The following is a 21,267-nucleotide window of genomic DNA, read 5'->3' as shown; positions in this document are numbered from 1 at the left end:
TACTTTAACAGTTATTATAAATCGTTTATTTTAAATAGTAATGTATACAGATAAGGTACAGATCAAAAGATTGCAAAAAATCTGACCTTACATGTTCGAGTCTCTATCACTATATATTTTAAAATGTGTAAACTAAGTTAACGAGTTTCACTTGTGACTTCACTGATAAAGCAAGATAATTTATTTTATCTGTCCTCCTTCATATTTCCTATGACGTTTAAATTTGTCATATTCATCAATCTCTTAACCTTTAGCAAAACCTTTAACATTTAGTTTTGAATCTCGCTGGGTCTCTCGCGAGAAGTAAATCAAACTTGCTTTTTATTGCAAGGCCATGATGTTCACCAGTGATGTTACACATTCATGTGCACGTGCTCCACAAACTCAGGATCAAAGCCTGAGTTGACAAAGAAAGTTGATGATCAGCATCATGGTACCAACAAAGCTGGACTGGAGAGGTTTGGTTTTGTCAACTCAAAACTAATCCTGTAACTCTGAATTTGTTCAGCTGCCATCATGGTACAGGCCCCTGGTTAACTTGACCTAAGCCTGATTGACTACGATTTGGATTCTGATTGTAAATTGTTTGCTGTTAACTTGTGTGTGTATATATATATATATATATATATATATATATATATATATATATATATATATATATATATAAACATTTTGTTAATCTTAGTTTTTATTAAGTTGAGGGAAGTAGGGGGTTAGACTGCACTTTATTTTGATATCACTTTTCACATTGTTTTGGGTTTAGGGAGTCAGGTAAGTTGAATCTGTATTTTATTTCTTTTGGTTTATTTAATTTTGATTTAGGAAGTGTAGAGGGTTACCAAAGAGGATTTTTGTTTGTTATTTTGGCCTTGTCTGCCCCTGACGTTAAGTCCCAACTTTTAAATAAATTATTGTTTATTCAACCTCTCTCTGGTTCTGAGACTCTCTTCCTTTTCCTGTTGCGGCTGACCCCTAGCGGTCGTAACACTCCTTATTGCAACAAATATTGCAAATACAGTCTTTATAAGCTTTCCATTGAAAAACTGTGAACTGTCATCAATGCTTGAGACTTAGATCTTAATAATGATTTATAGTTTGTCAAGATTAAATTTGTCCTGTTTCATTTAATCTATTTGTAAACAATGACACGTGTGAGTTGAGGGACGTTGAGGGCGCCCACGTCGGGGTGCTGGCTAACAGGTTAAAAAGGCTGGAACAAGAGGAAAAGATGCTTTTCAACAGGAAAGTATAAATGTGGACAAGGCTTGAGGAATTGTCAAATCAGGCAACCCATTGCTAAGCCGGCAACACAGTAGGCTATGTGAGGCTGCCTCTGCTAGCAGTGCAGGCAGCACAAGGGGTCTTCAGGATTCCCTTCCTGTGGCCTACAGCAAGTGAAGCAAGTGCAAAGCTGCTTCCACTTGCAACACAGACCCTCACATCTCAGACTTTCCTCCTGCTACTTCTTACCCCCTTTTTCCTTTTCAGTGGCCTCCAGCTCCTGTATAAGACGCTAGCGTGAGCATGCCTCCAATAGCGGTGCAGACCCATCCACACCCCTTTTCCGACAACCCCCACCCCTACTCATTGCCTGCAGCCCCACAGTATAACACCAGTGTGAGGTTGCCTCCGCTAATGGTGCAGCGCCGATACCCGCCATTTACCCTCTCTTTCCCCCTCTTTTCTTCCACTTCTGGAGCCGTCCCAAGTGTGAGCACGGCTCTGCAGGCGTGAGCACATCTCTGCAGGCAGCTCCAGCAGCTATCTTTCCTCCTCCTCTCATGCTCCCCCTTCCTGCTCTATGTTCCGCCCTAACTATCCCCTCAGAACACCCTTGGCTCAGACCCCAATGCCTGTCATTCCCCTCTCTTTTCCCCCCTCTCTTCCACTCCCAGAGCTGTCCCAAGCGTGAGCATGCCTCCGCTAATGGTGCAGGCCCCAATGCCTGCCATTCACCCTCTCTTTCTTCCACTACCGGAGCTGTCCCAAATGTGAGCACGCCTCCGCAAGCGTGAGCACATCTCCACAGGTGGCTCCAGCAGCTATCATTCCTCCTCCTCTCATGCTCCCCCTCCCTCTCCGCTCCCACACCCCAACCATCCCTCCGAACATTCCTAGCGCAGGCCCCGATGCCCGCCATTAGACCCCCCCCCCCCCTTCCACTCCAGGAGCCATCCCAAGTGTGAGCACGTCTCCGCAGGCAGTTCCAGCAGCTATCTTTCCTCCTCCTCTCATGCTCCATTACTTTTTTATGTTCCGCCACACCCTAACCATCCTTCAGAACACTCTCACCTTGGAACCACCCCCCATAGCCAGCAACATCAGGGCACAGATTTTGTTAGAAGACAGACGGCTCCAAGACCTATTAGCGGTCAGACCGATTTAACCAACCCTTTTAATGCCAGTCCATCTCTGTTCTCTCAAACTCGTGACCTACCATAGATAACTCTCTTTAACATTCCCTTATCCATCTATATGGCCCATCCTCACTCCAGACATCCCAGCAGTGCCCGCTCCTGCAGGAGCCTCTATCTGTATTTTCTCCACTGCCACAAAAGTGTCTCCTCCTGTAGGAGTGTCTATGTGTATTTCCCCACTGCCACAGCAGTGCCCGGTCCAACAGGATCCTTTTCCCATATTTCCCATATTTCATCCTGCAGGAGCCTTTTTCTGTTTTTCTCCACTGCCGCAACAGTGTCTGCTCCCTCAGGAGCCTTTTCTGTCTTTCCCTACTGCTGCAGCAGTAGCTGTTCTCGCAGGAGCCCTTTCTGTCTTTCATTACTGCCACAGCAGTGTCTGCTCCCACAGGAGCCTCTATCCATATTTCTCCACTGACATAGCAGTGTCTGCTCCCGCAGGAGCCTTTTTCTGTCTTTACCTACTGCTGCAGCAGTGTCTGCTCCCGCAGGAGCCTCTAACTATATTTCTCCTCTGCCGCAGCAGTGTCTGCTCCCACAGGAGCATCTATCTATATTTCTCCACTGGCGCAGCAGTGTCTGCTCCTGCAGGAGCCTTTTCCTGTCTTTCCCTACTGCCGCAGCAGTAGCTGCTCCCCACGAGCCTCTGCTCCCATGAACGCTTCCAAAAAAGCCAAATTCTCTTCCTAGATCCCACCGCAACATATGTATACCAAAGGACATCCAGCACTCCTCTAACATTAAGCCTTCCATTTTGGGGGGCTGTAAATGTCGTATCTGGCTACTGTCCCATTCTAATTGCTTTTTGAGGAACACTTGGGACCGGGCTAAATGCCAAAAAGGAAGTACCGGGCTTGGAGCCCTCTCCCTGGACAGCATACCAAATACACATAACCCTTTACTCAGTTTATTATCTGTAAGTGTGAACTCGTGAAGTTATGTTTAGGGGAAGCACTTAGGGGGAGCACTTGGGTCCGGGCTAAACGCTGAGCTTGGACCCCTCTCCCCGGCCAGAGGGAGTACCCTGGGCTTGGGAGTAATTACTGAGCTCGGAGCCCTCTCCCAGGACAGCATGCCAAATATGCATAACCCTTTACTCAGTTTATTATATGTAAGTATTAACTCATGAAACCTATATCAAGTAAATAAAATAAAGTGAACATGCCATGTTATATTTTATATATTGTTTGACTATGGTACCAATCTTATTGTTTCCACCAAACAGTTTACATACTCTTGAAAATTTCTTTAAGTCTTGTCTCAGACCCAATCTCTCTGGTCTTGGTCTTGTCTTGGACTCAATTCTCTCTGGTCGCAGTCTTTACTAGGACTCAATCTTTTCTGAACTCAGTCTTGACTCTGAATCAAACCTCTCTGAACTTGAATTTAACTCAGACTCGAATGAGCTGGTCTCGACTACAACACTGAGACATGCTGCATATCAGACCACTTCCTCATTACTGCTAACCTAGCACATACTCCTAAAACGACACACACTCCAATGCAGGTCACCTTTCGACAGAACCTACGCTCACTCTCTACATCTTCTGTGGTTTAATTCTCACTTCCTTCACTCTCTCAGTTTTCAGCTCTGGACACAAACAGTGCTACTGACACATTTTTCTCCACTCTAACCTATTTCTTGGACAACTTTTGCCCACTGTCGTCTAGACCAGCATGCACCACACCATCTGCCCCCTGATTGTCCGATGTTCTCTTTGAACATTGTTCTAAACTCAGGGCTGCAGAGAGGAAATGGCATAAATCAAGAAACTCTACAGACCTCTTTGCATAAGTTTCTCCTCTCTTCCTTCTCTGCAGATGTCTTCACTGCTAAAACATACTAACAATACAAAATGAACAACTGTTCTGGTGCTCGGACACTCTTCAAAACGTTCTCTTCTCTTCTTAATCCGCCTCCACCTCCTCCTCCATGGACTCTTACAGCTGACGACTTAGCAGTTTTCTTTACAAATAAGACAGAAACTATCAGTGACCGATTCTCCACACTGCAGACTGAGGATAACTTCACAACGACCAATGCACACTCTCTCCTCCTTCTCTCCACTCTCAGAGACACACTTTTCCAAACTTATCATGTCCAATCATCCTACTACTTGTCCACTTGATCCGATCCCCACTCACCTCCTTCCAGTGATTATTCTTCAGTCATACCTTCACTCACATTATCAACTCCTCTCTTCACTCTGGAACATTTCCCTCAGCATTTAAGCAGGCTCAAGCCCACTGCTTAAGAAAGCATCTCTAAGTCCAGCACTTCTAAAAAACTACAGGCCGGTATCCTTTCTTCCATTCATTGCAAGGATATTTGAGTGAGTTGTGTTCAACCAGCTCTCTGTGTTACTTGTACAGAACAACCTCCTGGTGTAACATGGAGTCATAGGTGTTCAAATCCATATGCAGTGATTTATTAGAAAGAATGGTCAGACAGGCAGAATTCAGATAACACAGCATCAGGTATGTCAGGGAATATCCAGAATCAGTATAAGTACCAGGTCATCTGAGACAAGGTCTTTACAGGGGATCTGTATCTGGGGCTCCAATTGTCCTGGTCTCTGATGTCTTTCAGGGCTGTAATACTCACTCTCTCAAGAAAGAAACTCGTAGTCTTGAACGCAAATGGAGAAAAACTAACTTAGAAGTTTTTAGAATTGCATGGAAAAACAGTATGTCCAGCTATAGACAGGCTCTAAAAACTGCTAGGGTAGAGCATATACACAAACTCATAGAAAATAACCAAAACAATCCAAGGTTTTTATTTAGCACAGTGGCTAAATTAACAAATTACCAGACGCCACCTGATTCAAATATTCCACCAACGTTAAATAGTAATGACTTTATGAATTTTTTCACTGATAAAATAGATAACATTAGAAATACAATAGCGAATGTAGATTCTACAGCATCTAACACTTCAGTTTCATCCATCGCACCCAAAGATAAACTGCAGTGCTTTACAACCATAGGACAAGAAGACCTAAATAAACTTATCACTGTATCTAAACCAACAACATTTTTATTAGATCCTGTACCCACTAAATTACTGAAAGAGTTGTTACCTGTAGCCGAAGAACTGCTTCTCAATATCATTAACTTGTCGTTATCTTTAGGTCACGTCCCAAAACCATTCAAGCTGGCGGTTATCAAGCCTCTTATAAAGAAATCAAAACTAGATCCTAGTATACTGGCAAATTATAGGTCTATTTCAAATCTTCCATTTATGTCAAAAATTTTAGAAAAAGTTGTGTCTGCTCAATTGAGCACCTTCCTGCATAAAAATGATCTGTATGAAGAATTTCAGTCAGGTTTTAGGCCCCACCATAGCACAGAAACTGCACTTGTTAAAATTACAAATGACCTGCTCCTTGCGTCAGATCAAGGCTGCATCTAATTTCTAGTCTTACTTGATCTTAGTAATGCGTTTGACACCATAGATCATGACATACTCATAGATCGATTACAAAACTATACAGGTATTCAAGGGCAGCCTCTAAGATGGTTTAGAGCCTACCTGTCTGATCGCTACTATTTTGTTTACTTAAATGGGGTGTCATCTCATTTATCACCAGTAAAATATGGAGTGCCACAAGGAACCGTCCTAGGTCCTCTTCTATTTTCAATATACATGTTGCCCCGTCGTAATATTATTAGAAAATATGGAATTAGCTTCCACTGTTATGCTGATGATACTCAGCTACAGTATATATCTCAACGAGACCAGATGAAACTTCTCAATTATCTAAGCTAACAGAGTGTGTTAAAAATGTAAAAGATTGTATGACAAATATTTTTCTCCAATTGAATTTGGATGAGACAGAGATATTAATTATTGGACCAAAAAACACTACACAGAATATTGTAGATTACAATTTGCAACTTGACGGATGTACTGTTACTTCCTCTACAGTCAGAAATCTGGGTGTCATATTAGACAGCATTTTTTCTTTTGAAAATCATATTTCCAATGTTACAAAAACTGCATTCTTCCATCTTAGAAACATTGCCAAGCTACAAAACATGTTATCTGTTTCTGATGCAGAAAAGCTAGTTCATGCATTCATGACCTCTAGACTGGACTATTGTAATGCACTTCTAGGTGGTTGTCCTGCTTCGTCAATAAACAAGCTACAGGTCGTCCAAAATGCAGCAGTTGGAGTCCTTACCAGGTCAAGAAAATATGATCATATTACCCCAATTTTATAGTCTCTGCACTGGCTACCTATTAAGTTCCATATCAGTTACAAATTATCATTACTTACCTATAAGGCCCTAAATGGTTTAGCTCCTGCGTACCTAACTAGCCTTCTTCCACGCTACAACCCATCACGCACCCTAAGGTCACAAAACACTGGACTTTTGGTAGTTCCTAGGATAGCAAAGTCCACTAAAGGAGGTAGAGCTTTTTCAAATTTGGAACTCTGGAATAGCCTTCCTGATAATGTTCGGGGTTCAGACACACTCTCTCTGTTTAAATCTAGATAAAAAACTCATCTCTTTCGCCAAGCATTCGAATAATGTATCTCTTAAATTGTGAGTGTAGTTTCATCCGATAAAATGTGCATCTTTATTCATTAGCTTGGGTTAAACTAATTTTAGTTTGTTGGATCAGCAGCTATGCTAATGATGTCTCTATTTTGTTTCTATGTTTTTGTAACTAGGATTTACATAATCTCCAGTCTGGATCCAGAACACCTGAGAAGAGATGATGCTGACCATCAGAGGACCTCAGATGATGCTAACCCTGAATCAACAAACAGAACTAACAAATATTGCTACAAGTGTGACTGCATCATATAACAATTATTAATTAATAATATTAATAATGTTCATCGTCTAGCTGACTATGTCTTGTATTCAATTTTTTCTAAAAATCCTGTCAAACGTGCACAAACTGACAGTCACCACCATAAGCATCTACTAAATATTGTAGAAACATAATTTTCTGTAAAGTTGCTTTGTAACGATTCGTATTGTAAAAAGCACTATACAAATAAACTTGAATTGAATTGAACTGTAGAGGTCCTTTCTAAGTGCCGATCCACCATCTGGTCTGGATATGTACTGGATCTGGGTGACTACAGTGACCCTCTGATCTGGATACAGACTGGATCTTGTGGCTACGGAGTAGGGCTGGGACAACGCGTCAAGGTCATCGATGACGTTGACGCAAAATATGCGCATCGATTCATCAAACTGTTTTTATTTCTCAAAAAAACGTTTGCAAAACGTTTACTTTATGTGCGCTGAATATACGCGATGGCCAGATCAACATTCTGTCCAACGTTATATAACCAATCCAGGGGTTTTTCTGCATTGATCTTTTTTTTTTTGTGGCGGCTGTCAAAGCCTTATTTGATCGCGCGGACTCACAGTCTTCAAACAACACGAGCGCTTCTTGCTCTCTCTCTCCCTTGTGCATATTAATCAAAATCATTAAACACGATATAAAAAGGGCGAAACACCAAAGTTTCATGCGCGCTCGCGCACTCACAGTCTTCAAACTACACAAGCGCTGTCTTGCTCGCTCTCTCTCTCTCTCTCTCTCTCTCTCTCTCTCTCTCCCTCGTGCATATTAACCAAAATCATTAGATACGATAGAAAAAGGGCAGAACGCCAACGTTTCACGTGGAGCATTGGGAGATTTTTTTTTTTCTCCATGACAGGCTACTGGCTCCCACTGTTAATTTTTTTTTTTTTTTGAAAAAGCACTCTCTGTATTAGCTTAAAGCCCTCAAGTTTACATTGGTTAATGTATTCTTTCAATTGCTCTAAACAAGTATTTTGGGTGACCTTTTTATTGAATGCTAGACATCAAGTTGTTGTTATTTTCATCGAACTTTTTTTTCAGTAAGCTAGGCCCTATGTGTTCAGTAAGCTTGTTTCAGTAAGCTATGTGTTTTCAAGGCTTCAAGGTTTTATTGAATGCTATCTCTATCTATCAAGTGCAAAGTAATGCATTCTTAGTCATCTTTTATATTGTAATTTTAAGAGCAATAAACATATATTGCAATGTTAAGGAATTCATGTTTTTTTTTCATTCAGATATGTAAATCAACATGTATAAATTGTTAGTAGTCAATTAATGGGGAGATAATCAAAATCGAATCGGTCTGAAAAATTAATCGTTAGATTAATCGATGCATCGAAAAAATAATCGCTAGATTAATCGTTTAAAAAATAATCGTTTATCCCAGCCCTACTACGGAGACCTCGGAATGAGAGAGAAACAGACTAATATTAGCATAGATACCATTCTTCTAAGAATGTAGCAAGTACATCGGGTGTTATGGGAAAAAAATCCTTTAAACGGATTTGGATATTAAAAGCATATTACACTCTAAAAAATCAGGTTTTTTTTTTTTAATCCAAATGCTGGGTTGAGCCTTTTGGGTAATTTTTTGGGTTATTTTTTCAGTGTTTGGGTAGTTTTTGCATTACCCAGCTCCTGGGTCAAACGTGACAACCCAGTGTTTGGGTTGTTTTGCAGCTCCTGGGTCAAATGTAACAACCTGATGTTTGGGTAGTTTTTGTATTATTCAGATCCTGGGTCAGAGTTATTTATTGAAGGGATTTGCTTCTCTTCTGGAGAGAGCAGTTCTCAGCGCTATCGAATTGACGCATTCGTCGGTAAAAAAGGTTTGTAAACATATTATTTTATCTATAAAATCATTACTGTGATGAACATCGTTCAATTTTATGCAGAGCAACATACAGGCGCACGTTATGAATCACCTTTAACAAGTTTTTCGGTCTTTTCGAGTGATGGAAAAGCCTGATGCTTTACATAAAATAAACAATTTTATTCATAAAAATACAGTGAACGAACTCCATCGCACACCTGTAAGTGATAGGTGCGTAGAAAATAAAGACCAGGTGGGTCGTATCAACATATAAGGAACTCACGCACACTCCCGCACACATCTTAACTTGCAAATTAAAATTTTAATCACACCAAGGTTTCGGTCACACGACCTTCATCGGGAGTATACAAATGTTCAATTTCATCTCTTTTAAAATAAACACATGACCAATTAACAGAGCTCCATCTGCACAGAATTAAGCTCATTCGGAATACATAATTGGTCTCTTTTGTAAACAAAGTTGTAGCTAAACTGCCTTCGTTCTTCTGTATCGTGGGTGATCACGATGAAGCTCGAGAATTTGTGACATATTTGAATAGCTTGGTTGACGACTTGGATTTTACTTCTGAAATTAATCCGTCTAGAGTACACTTCCTTGATATGTGGGTACAGAAGATCGAAGGCAGTTTAACTACAACTTTGTTTACAAAAGAGACCGATCGTAACACACTTTTACTCGCTACTAGTTTTTTAAAAAAAGGACTGCCTAAGAGTCAGTTCTACAGACTGAGGAGGATTTGTTATTCTGATTCCGACTTTATTGAGAAATCGAAAATCATGAAAAATAAATTTTTGAACAGAGGTTACCCTTTAGATTGGGTTGATGAAGGATTTAATACAGCTTTTAAAAAGACGCGGTCTGAATTGCCAAAAAAGAAGACAAGAAAAACAAGAAAGTATTCTTTTGCTTGTATTACAACATATTCACCTAAGTCTTACATGATAAAATCAATTTTTAAAAAACACTGGCATTTGTTGTCTTCTGATTCATAGCTGAGCGATATTTTTAGACATCCTCCTTTGATTGTACACAAACGCGCTAGGAATTTAAAAGACAGCTTGGTACATGCTCGTTTTCAGAGCGTTAGCCCTCGTGCATCTCAGAGTTTTCTTAGTCCTATACAGAAGGGCAATTATCGTTGTGGGAATTGTGCTCAGTGTAACAATACTTTTAAAACATGATTTTTTTGTCATCCTAGAACTGGCAAAAAATATAGCATCAAATTTTTGATTACTTGTGTTTCCACTCATGTTGTGTATTTGATCCGTTGTCCTTGTGGTATAGGCTATGTGGGAAAAAACGTCACGTCAATTGAAACAAAGAATTAGTGAACATAAGAGTTCGATCAGAAGAAAAGATCTAAATTATCCAGTTGCGGCACACTTTTTAACTTTGAATCACGATGTAACCTCTTTACGCTTTTGTGGGATTGAGAAAGTAACTTTGCCACCTAGAGGTGGAGACATCGAATTACTACAGAGACGCGAACTGTTTTGGATTTACACCCTTCAAACTGTATCACCTATGGGTATGAACGATGAATCATTATTTAATGTAATGTTATAGTCATGCAACTGTTTTGAATGAGGTGTTGTTTTTACTGTGTATTCACGATGAGTTTGAGAGACTATGGAGCCTGACTACCGGTTTAGAATTACAAATTGATGCTGTTTGATGACGATGTGGTAATTGTGTTTTTTTTTTGGATGATTTTGTTAACCTATAGGGGGATCTTGATTGTTGTAATTGTTTATGATGTGGTGCCAATTATGTATTCCGAATGAGCTTAATTCTGTGCAGATGGAGCTCTGTTGATTGGTCATGTGTTTATTTTAAAAGAGATGAAATTGAACATTTGTATACTCCTGATGAAGGTCGTGTGACTGAAACGTTGGTGTGATTAAAATTTTAATTTGCAAGTTAAGATAGTGTGTGGGAGTTCCTTATATATTCATAAAAATACAGAAAACAAATATTCCCTCAGAGCTGTTTACTGTTTGTTTTTGGCCAGTTTATAAAGGCAATCGCAGTATATTTCGGCTATGAATTAAACGCAGGAGGGTGGTCTCAGCTGTGAGCAGTTTACTGCCAAACAAGACTCCAGCTTGGGCTCGAGAACCAGTGCGATGCAGCGCAGTTACGGTGGAAACAGATAAACAGAGACTGATTAATAGCACATAAATTACTTCTGTTCAACGTTTAATTTTTAGTTTTATTGTTTGTTAAACGTTTAAATATGGGTAATATGTATACCCTATTAAAAACAATATAAACAATGCTGTAAATGATAATTAAAGGACAATTAAGGAAGTTAACATGCATTTGGATTTAAATTAAACTGTAAACATTATGTATAATGTATGAAGTAAAACATAAGCTAGTAATATAGTAAAAATGTATAAACTTTGTCTAGGTTAAATCAACCCCTTATGTTGGGTTAAAAATTAACCCAAGATTGCTTCTGTTCTATATTTACCCAGCCCTTAGGTTAATAACAACCCAAATTGGGTTGTTTTTAACCCAGTGTTTTTTAGAGTGTACTATGTTATGTTTAAGCCAGGTTAAAGAGATGGGTCTTTAATCTAGATTTAAACTGCAAGAGTGTGTCTGCCTCCCGAACAATGTTAGGTAGGTTATTCCAAAGTTTAGGCGCCAAATAGGAAAAGGATCTGCTGCCCGCAGTTGATTTTGATATTCTAGGCATTATCAAATTGCCTGAGTTTTGAGAACTTAGCAGATGTGGAGGATTATAATGTAACAGGAGCTCATTCAAATATAGAACCTACTAGACTGAGAGACCATTTAAAGGGTTTGCAGTTGTTTTGGGTTAATTAGCTGATTAGAATGTTGGAACCAGGTGTCTTCAATATTGAACCTTTTCACAATATTCTAATTTTCTGAGATACTGAATTTGGGATTTTCCTTAGTTGTCAGTTATAAACATCAAAATGAAAAGAAATAAACATTTGAGATATACCAGTCTGTGTGTAATGAATTAATATAATATACAAGTTCCACTTTTTGAGTGAAATTAGATAAATAAATCAACTTTTTGATGATATTCTAATTATCTGACCAGCACCTGTATATACGTGGCACCACTGCTCAGTAAGTATGCTCAACGGCTCCCAACCCTCCCTCCCTCCCCATTATAAGCATGAGCATATTACTGTGCACCTTCTGGTTGTTATCTTCTTTGTTTCAGATCACTAAGGCTTTCGAATCTTAGTGGGCATAGACCTCACTGCTGAGAGACAGTCATCTTCATAACCAGGCTACATGACATCCCACTGTCACAACTACATGATGATTATCACTGTTTGCATTAAATAAATTATTAAGAGTATTAATTGTCATGTATTTCTAAGCTGATGGTTTCGGGGGGTTAATGTTTAAAGTTCTTGAATGTTAAATTATTCTGGGAGCTAGAACCCCCATAAGGAACCATACCGCCAAAGATAAATTATGTTCAATAAACTCAAGTAAACTTGCCAAAGTGGTTCCTGTCTGAACTTAATTAAGTATAAATCTCCTGCTGCCATATTTCATGCTTTTATATGTTTCTTTTGAAATAAAAATAGTGCCTATTTCTGCAGCTGTTTTGTAAAAAAAAAAAAAAAAAAAAAAAAAAAACAAGGTTTCATAATAAAAGCAAAAGAACCAGGACCAAGAATAATTACTGATTATTGTGTTATTATGCATGAAGCAAGAATAAAAACACATCTGAAAACCACTGATGTGAGCTTCTCTTCACACTGTTTCATCTTTCTATATAGTACTTCCTCATCCACATTTAGTGTCTGCAATTTAGGCTACATGTCACGTCCATTGGTTAATGTCTTTTCTTACAGTTTTCTTCACAAAAATGATATGTATCCATTAAAGGATATTGAAATCTCAGACAAATATGTTGTGCACCCCATGTTGGTCAAGTCACACAAAGTCAACATTCTCTTAAATCTTGAATCTATTTTTTAAAATTCAATTCAAACCCAAAAATATTGTTCCTTAAAATTCATTTGAAAGTAATTTTCTTTAAATTGCCAGTTACTAATCAACAAAGTTACCCTCGCTGTGACCCCACTGTGTGACTGTCCACTGATGATAATTAGTGTGGTGCATGAATGTGTGTGTGAGCTAATTATGTGTGCAAAAGTTAATAATTCCAATCAAGTGTTGACACGTAACCAGAGTAAAAAAAGTGTAGCTTAATGACTAACATATAAGTTACACTAATGAAATATCTAAATAGAACAAATGACCCTTATGAGCCTGGTGTTTTCAGGGCTCTAAACATGTGAAATTACATTAAAAGTCTTTAGATATAAGGTAAAAGGATGCTTTACAAGATTTTAGGTACTGAACCAAGAAAGACAGCATGCTGCACAGCGACTATTGTCATGTTGAATACACTTTTGTATTTGCCATTGCATTGTCTTTGTTTGCTCTTGGTAAAGAACTGAAAAGACTGCTGAGAGCAGTACGATTAAATGTAGTTTTCCCTCCAAAATCTTTCTTCAAAAATACTAAAAGTATTGTTATCAGAACCAGTAAGTAGCCAGATTAATGCACATAAGAATCATTAAATCAGTTGTCTTGGTGTATGAATATGATTCTGTGTTCAGAAGTACAAATATATCAGAGCCAAACTTAACACAATCAGTGTCAGGGGTGTGATAGAATAGAAACAGATGGACATGAGCTCATTTTTGTGGTTAGGTTTGTTCTTTTTGAGCTCAGTGACATTAACCAGTGTGAGAGCAGCAGCTGATCACTAGTTTCTGCTTCTTTACTTCATTAATATTAGGTAAGTTATAAATACAGCTAATACCATACTTTAAAGATTAATCAAAGTATTGTTTAATTTTACTTGTTCATACAAGAATATTACTTCTCAGTTTGATACTAAATCATGACAACATTTTGTCAAAATCTTGCATATTAGTCAGTGAGACATTTTCTGAAAAAGAAATTATTAAATTTTTTTCCTATAACACTTGGGGCATGTTTGTATGTTTTTAATGAGTCATTATGTTGACTGTAGGTATCAGGAAGTCTTGAGTCTTTAACCGTCTGTCATTATTCGGTCAGTATGGAGCTCAGTCTTCTTCCTCTTGTGCTCTGTGAGTAACGTTTTCTCTTGATGTATTTCAGTGATTTTAATTGCTCTTATATTGTGAATAGGATCAAGTGACTTAGTGTTCCTGGATTTTTATTTTCTTGTCCTGCCCTTCCATGATATATCTGTAAAAATGAGCTTGAGGAAGTAAGTGTGCAGTTAGTGCCGGATGTGAAAAAGAAATGCACTCTGTCATGTTTTGGTCAGTCAATTTTTGTTATATTGTTTTTTAACTCTTCTGTTAATAAACAATATGACAAGTATAATTTCTGTTGGTTTATTTTGCACAGATGCTTTAACTTGTTGTTCACTGGAGTTTATCTGTATTTATCTGCTTGTGGTCAGACTTTCTTTTTAATATAATGACAAAAAAAAAACAATATAAAAAAAATAAGATTACAAGATTAAATTCGTAATACTTTGAGAATGAAGTCAAAATATTACGATAATAAAGTCGAAATGTTTCGAGAATAAAGTTGTAATTCTATGAGAATAAAGTCAAAATGTTTCAAGAATTGACATAGTAGAAATTAAAGTTAGCTATATTATTTTGTGAGGCTATTATTGCGCATGTAAATGTCCCATATTGAGAGTTGCAAGCCACCGAAATTTATCTGAATATTGTTGTGTCGGAGTGGCTACAGCGTAATATCAAGAATATGATATTTATTAACAGACTGAACAGGAATAACGTTTTATCTTAACATCAGCTCATACACCCAATAGAAATTCCTTCGGGGGGTGCTGTAGCTCTCTTATTTAATACACTACAGATATATGTGGCATTATTAGAAGAAATTGTACAATGTGTCATACTCACGGCGACAGTATGCTTGGAAATAATATTTCATATCTTCCATTGCATTCGTTATTTGTAGTGTGCCACCCACCCAATAGCAATAGGTTTTGTGCTTTTGAGAGACCTACTTTTAATGTCTCAGATTTCAAAATCAGTTTTAAAGTGAAACACAAATATGTCTTACTCATTAAATGAAAATGTTTTCTTTGTTAAAATTCCAAATATGTGAAAAGTAATTCTCGTAATATTTATTTTTAAAACTCGTAATATTTCGACTTTATTTTCAAAACATTTCGACTTTACTCTCATAATATTTCAACTTTATTATTGTAATATTTCGACTTTATTCTTGTAATCTTAGATATTTTTCTTTCAAAGTGGCACTAAAACGCCGTCGTATTTTGGCCTTTTCTCCAGGCTGCAGAAGCATGGAGTGGGTTTGCATTTGATCACGCACTTCTTTCCACGATGCACTCCTTTTCCTGTTCTTATTTCTTTTATTCATTTTTCATTTTCATTTTATTCATTCATTTTATTATTTCTTTATAATTAACTGATTAAATGATACAAAACAAATAATATTTGAACAAATATAAAACAAAAATTTATTTTCTTTGATGACTACAACATATTTTATTTAGATACTAACACAAAACTATGTTGTGAACCAGGGACGTACAGGGAGTAAAAAATGGCCAAAACTACAAACAATGGCTACAACATCAAACTATTACAGCAATTCTGTCACATTTATGGCAATTAACATCACAAAACCCATTGTGACCCTGCTGATAAAAACAACAGAAACCATCACAGAAATTCTAATGATTTCTATAGAAATATATCAGATTGCAAAATGAACCTAGAATCTAGAAACCTGAAACAATAGTATTCTTCAGTTTGAGTATTCACATCTCTCTCTCTCTCTCTCTCTCTCTCTCTCTCTTTATCTCTCAGTGTAATGTTATATATATATATATATATATATATATATATATATATATATATATATATATATAGATATATGCATAGGCGATTTCATTTACTGTATTTTCTAACTCAGTATCTCTCAAATGTAACTGATTCTAGAATCACTGCTGTCTCTTTATGAATGAATGAATGTAATATTCATGTCAGACAATGTGGAGTAATAAATAGCAGTTAACATTTGGACTAAGGGTGTCCTGGGATATTAATATAGGGATCTCTTGATATTGTATAGTAAATACACTTGATCGCAAATAAATGCACAGACACTATTTAACTGAACAGAGATGACATCACTGAATTCAGTGATGACCTGCCTTTAACTATCATTCTGCATTATTGATACACTGTTTTCCTAATGAATGTTGTTTCTTTGACACAATATTTTTTGTTCAAAACAACATAAGAGGAAAGATAGAAAGGACTTATTAGAAATAAAATAACCGGGTAACTGCAGGCTTTTTAAAGACCTTTTAAGACAATTATTATATTAATTTAAACAATTATTATTAATTATTATATTTAATTACTGAAATATATCTAAGTGTCTTAATTGTTTAGATTTTTATAATGCATTATCTTTTTGTCGATCCACTGGTTCACATTTAAAAATATGTAGCAAAAAATAGCAGACGGTTTATTGAAAAAGCAAACGGGTTTTTCTGCCAGCAGCAGGTTTCACTTCCGGAACTAGCAGAAATATATCAGTTTCCCCTTTAACCACAGAGAGGGACTTTAAGATGTGCAGTGCTCAAGTTTATTCAGTGAAATCATAGACTATTGAAGTTTCATCTACACACTCATCTGTATTGCAATTCTTGTCTTTATGTCCCCAAATTTAATACCTCTTATTAATTAAGACTTTCTGTATCTTTTTAGAGTTTACATTGCCTTTTTAAGGACCAGCAGAAAATCCTAAGAACATAGTTCAGTGAAAACATTTATGTCTAGCTTTTTGTTGACAATGCATTGTACTTTTGATATCTGAGGCAAGTGTAACTCTGGCGTTCCCTTTTATTTGTGTGTAGTGGTGCGATGACGATTTAAATAACAGATTTCTAAACACTCCAAACATAAAAGTATAACCTTGAACTTGGTAAAAGGATAATCTAAACAAAAAAATGCTGTTTTCATGGTCTGTTTTTCATTTATTATTTGCTAATGTTAGTGGATGTTTACATTAGAGTGCATGTCTATCTACACTGAAATTAATACAGGCTGAAACTAGACCTCTCCTGGTTGGAGATAGTATTAAACTGAAAGCAATATTTACGGGACTTCACATTTCAAATACTTCCAAATTGATCATCCGAGTCTAAAATGATCCAGTGGGCCGTACTAAAAGATTATGGTATACAGCAGTTTCAGTTTCTAATAACCAAAAATAGATTGCACTAGTGCCCCTTTTATCGGCTGTCAACATCTCTTTATCTGACTCTGTTTCTGTGACGATGAATCAGCAGAACATTAAGATGGCCAGTCCGCTCCTGTCAACATTTGTAAAATCTGTGAAATGATGGTGTTTTACAAGCAAAGGAAGAATAGAGTCTATCTTTATATTACTAATGTAAAACACACAATATCAGCTCCATTTTCACATTCTAGTGAGTTATTCTCTGTGTTTTAGTGCTGATTTCAAGCATCCACTCGGCACACACTGAAGGTGAGTGAATCTCATCACACATTCACATGAGTGATTCTACACTGTTACAAACTAACTGTGAAAAGAAACATCTTTATAATGATTTTAAATACACATGTTTAACAAGTTATTTGTGCGTTGTGATTAGAGGAAAAAATGTAACCAATGAAACAATAGCAGTGACAAAACACAGCAAACATATTTCTTCAGATGATTCATAAGACACTATATAAGTGATTATAACAGCCGAAGACAACATTTCAGTCTAATCTGTTGTATTTAACCTGCATGTGTGTTTTGCAATTAACTGTGTTATTATTTTTATTTAATTGTCATATTTTATCATTGTGAACTGTTGTCATTGTACAGAAAGACCAAAACCCATAGTGACCATTAAACCTGCTCAACATGTGTTCAGAGGAGATACAGTCACTCTCAGATGTGACATATATGATGAAGGAGTCACTAGCTGGAGCTACAACTGGTATAAAGAAAGTTCATTCTTTGAATTCAGTGTTCAGCAGGAACACACACTCAGGTCTGTTACTGAGTCTGACGCAGGTAAATACAGCTGTAAAGGATCAGAGACAGCAGGATCACCCAGGTCACAAGAGAGTGATGCAGTTACCCTGACAGTATCAGGTGAGTTTCATCATCTCTTTATACTAGGGTTTGCATGACTACTGATTCCTACTTGTCGATTTTTTATTTAAAAAAATACTACTTGTGGTTCATGCTACTGTAAATGAAAAGACATTAAAAAAACTATTTAATCAATAAATGCTTATTAATTCATAGCCGTATGCAACAATTATATATGTAAATTTTAAAAACTTTATAATTATGACATTACATATTTTAATTTTCATGTAACAGCCAGTATTTCTATCTGTAACAATCACAAAATTTTTGGTATCTACATTCGAATACAACGTCATTTAGTAAGACCGTTAGATCTTTGTTTTTCATAGTTATCACTGAACAAGTATGTCATGTAAAACTAAAATAATTTTTAATTTCTAAAATAACATTTATCATGCAAGCAGAGAGATGTCGACAAAAGTTTAGTAATCATTTCAACATGACTGAATCGATTCAATGCGCACATTTTCATTACGCAGAACTCTTTAAGCGAGTCTTAATGTTTAGTGAACTTCACTAAACAGATGTGTGTGTGCCGCGCAAACCAGCAAATGGTAAAGATGCAAACACGTAGGAGAAGTAGAAAATGTATCTGTATCTAAGCTGACTATTAGTCTACTCTTGAGAAAGAACTGGATAGGTTTTTGAGAGACTGACATGCAGCGTGGCTGTTTGATTGCGGAGTGCGCTGTGCTTATTCCATTCATTCATATCATATCGTAGCCTAAGGTTTCAATCATTGCCTTTTAAATATATACAATAGAACGTGTATGATGTATTATTAAAGGTAATTCTATTCTTGCCAAGCTCCGATTTCTTAATGATGCACAGAGAGACAACAGCAATGCTGTGTTTGAGTTGCACTCTTTTCATTCATAAAGTTTACATTCATTCACACTCGTGACTTTAGAGGTCTGTATATAATATTGCGCTGATCCCCTGACTCAACTGTTATCAAGCAAACTTTGGACTGTGCCAGCTTCAGCCGAGTATTCATGCAGAATTTTTCTTAATTTATTTGTCTGTTATTTATTTTTGAAGCCATTATCCGTGCTATTCCGAATAAGGCACACCCCTAAATAATTACATTACACATTTTAATTTTACATGCATCATAGATAAGGTCATAGAAAGTAACAGCTACACGCAATTTTGTAATCCTAAAATTAATGTCGTACTTGCAAACTCTTTGTACGCATTATGGTTAATGCATGCTCGAGTAGTCGATTGTTTCCGATAGCACCGATTAGTGGTTGAAGTAGTCGATCACTCGACTACTCGACTAGTCTATGCAAGCCCTATTTCAAACTAGTGTTGTCAAGATACCAAAATTGTTGTTTAGATACCAATACTAAGTCAAGAATTTCCTGAAAAGTTAAAATAAACTCTCAAATATCATTGCTGTGCTTTATTTTAAATCCGGGACAACATTCTAATCATATAATACATTAGTAGATGAACATATGAGCAGCAGACATATTAAACATTTAAACAAAATATTAAATATAAAAATATTAAAAAATAAATTAGAGCAATGACATTCAAGGTAAAAAGGGATAAATTTAGCAGCATTATTTCAGTTATAATAAGACATATAAGAGTAAAAACTATTTCTTGATTCTGAACTTTGAATAAAAATATGAACAGCGATTATATTAAACAGTGTTTCTGAAGATTAAAGGGGGGGTGAAATGCTATTTCATGCATACTGAGTTTTTTACACTATTAAAGAGTTGGATTCCCATGCTGAACATGGACAAAGTTTCAAAAATTAAGTTTCTGTTCCAAAAATACTCCTTCCGGTTTGTCACAAGTTTTGGAAAGTTTTTTTTTTCGAGTATGGCTCTGTGTGACGTTAGATGGAGCGGAATTTCCTTATATGGGTGCTAAGGGCACTTCTCCCGTATAGCAGAGCACTGAGAGCACAACAGACATTCACTGATCAGAGCGAGAGCATCGCGAAATGTCACAAAAGGAGTGTTTTTAGTTGCCAGGGCAAGACAACCCTGCACAGATTACCACAGAAAAAACAGCATTAAGGGACCAGTGGATGGAGTTTATTTTTACAGAGCATCAACGGAGTTGTGCAAGTGTTTGTTCCCTGCATTTCGAAGATGCTTGTTTTACAAACAAGGCCCAGTTTGACGATGGATTTGCGTATCGTTTATTTCTTAAGGATGATGCAATCCCAGCGAAAAAGGGTCACGATCGTGTTTTGGAACCGCAGGCGGTGAGTAAAACTGCTTCAAATATCTCTACCTCCTTGTTAGTGTGTCCGCCGCCCATGCCGGAGACCCGGGTTCGAGCCCCGCTCGGAGCGAGTCGTTGCTGCTGCTGCTCTCGTTCAGTTTCAGCCTCGGGATCTGATTCTGGATCATAAATATACGCTGTATCTGATTGTTAGCCATGGTTTGTTTTGGATGATGTTTTTTTTCCCTCACGGTAATGTCACAGCTTCCAAACGCTCTCAACGCAAAAGCTTACTGGCGCTCGTGATTCTTTAGCTCCGCCCACACGTCACGCCTCCAGTCTACAGACTATCTTTCTCTTATGAATATAATAAAACTAAAGACTTTTTGGAGTTATGAAGGATGCAGTACTACTCTATAGGTACTCAAGATTAACAGGATATTGAGTGAAAACGAGCATTTCACCCCTCCTTTAAATAACAAAATATAAATTATATAAATTTAAGGAATGGCATTCAATGTAAAAAAGCAAATAAAATTTAGCAGCAATAACGTAATTACCCAGCCGGCACATGACCAACCTTCAACATTGATATATGGTTGAAATAAGGTCAGTTGTGGTTTCAACGTTGAAACACATTGATTCAACATTTACAGCTGAACAGTTGAAAGACTTCCGGTACATGACCAACCTTCAACGTTGAAATATGGTTGAAATAATGACGGTTGTTGTTTTAATGTTGAAACAACGTTGATTCAACGTTTAAAGCTGAACACTGAAAAACTTCTGGCACATGACCAACCTTCAA

The 21,267-nt window shown here is 37.1% G+C and overlaps 1 pseudogene; it reads left to right on the top strand.

The window, feature by feature from the left end:
• Positions 1-14,161: 14,161 nt before the first annotated feature.
• The window catches only part of LOC128028736 (Fc receptor-like protein 5), a 67,598-nt pseudogene continuing 60,492 nt past the window's right edge, over positions 14,162-21,267 (top strand).

Source organism: Carassius gibelio, chromosome A15, assembly GCF_023724105.1.
Source record: "Carassius gibelio isolate Cgi1373 ecotype wild population from Czech Republic chromosome A15, carGib1.2-hapl.c, whole genome shotgun sequence".
Lineage (NCBI taxonomy): Eukaryota > Metazoa > Chordata > Actinopteri > Cypriniformes > Cyprinidae > Carassius > Carassius gibelio.
This window is presented reverse-complemented; position numbering and strand designations above follow the sequence as displayed.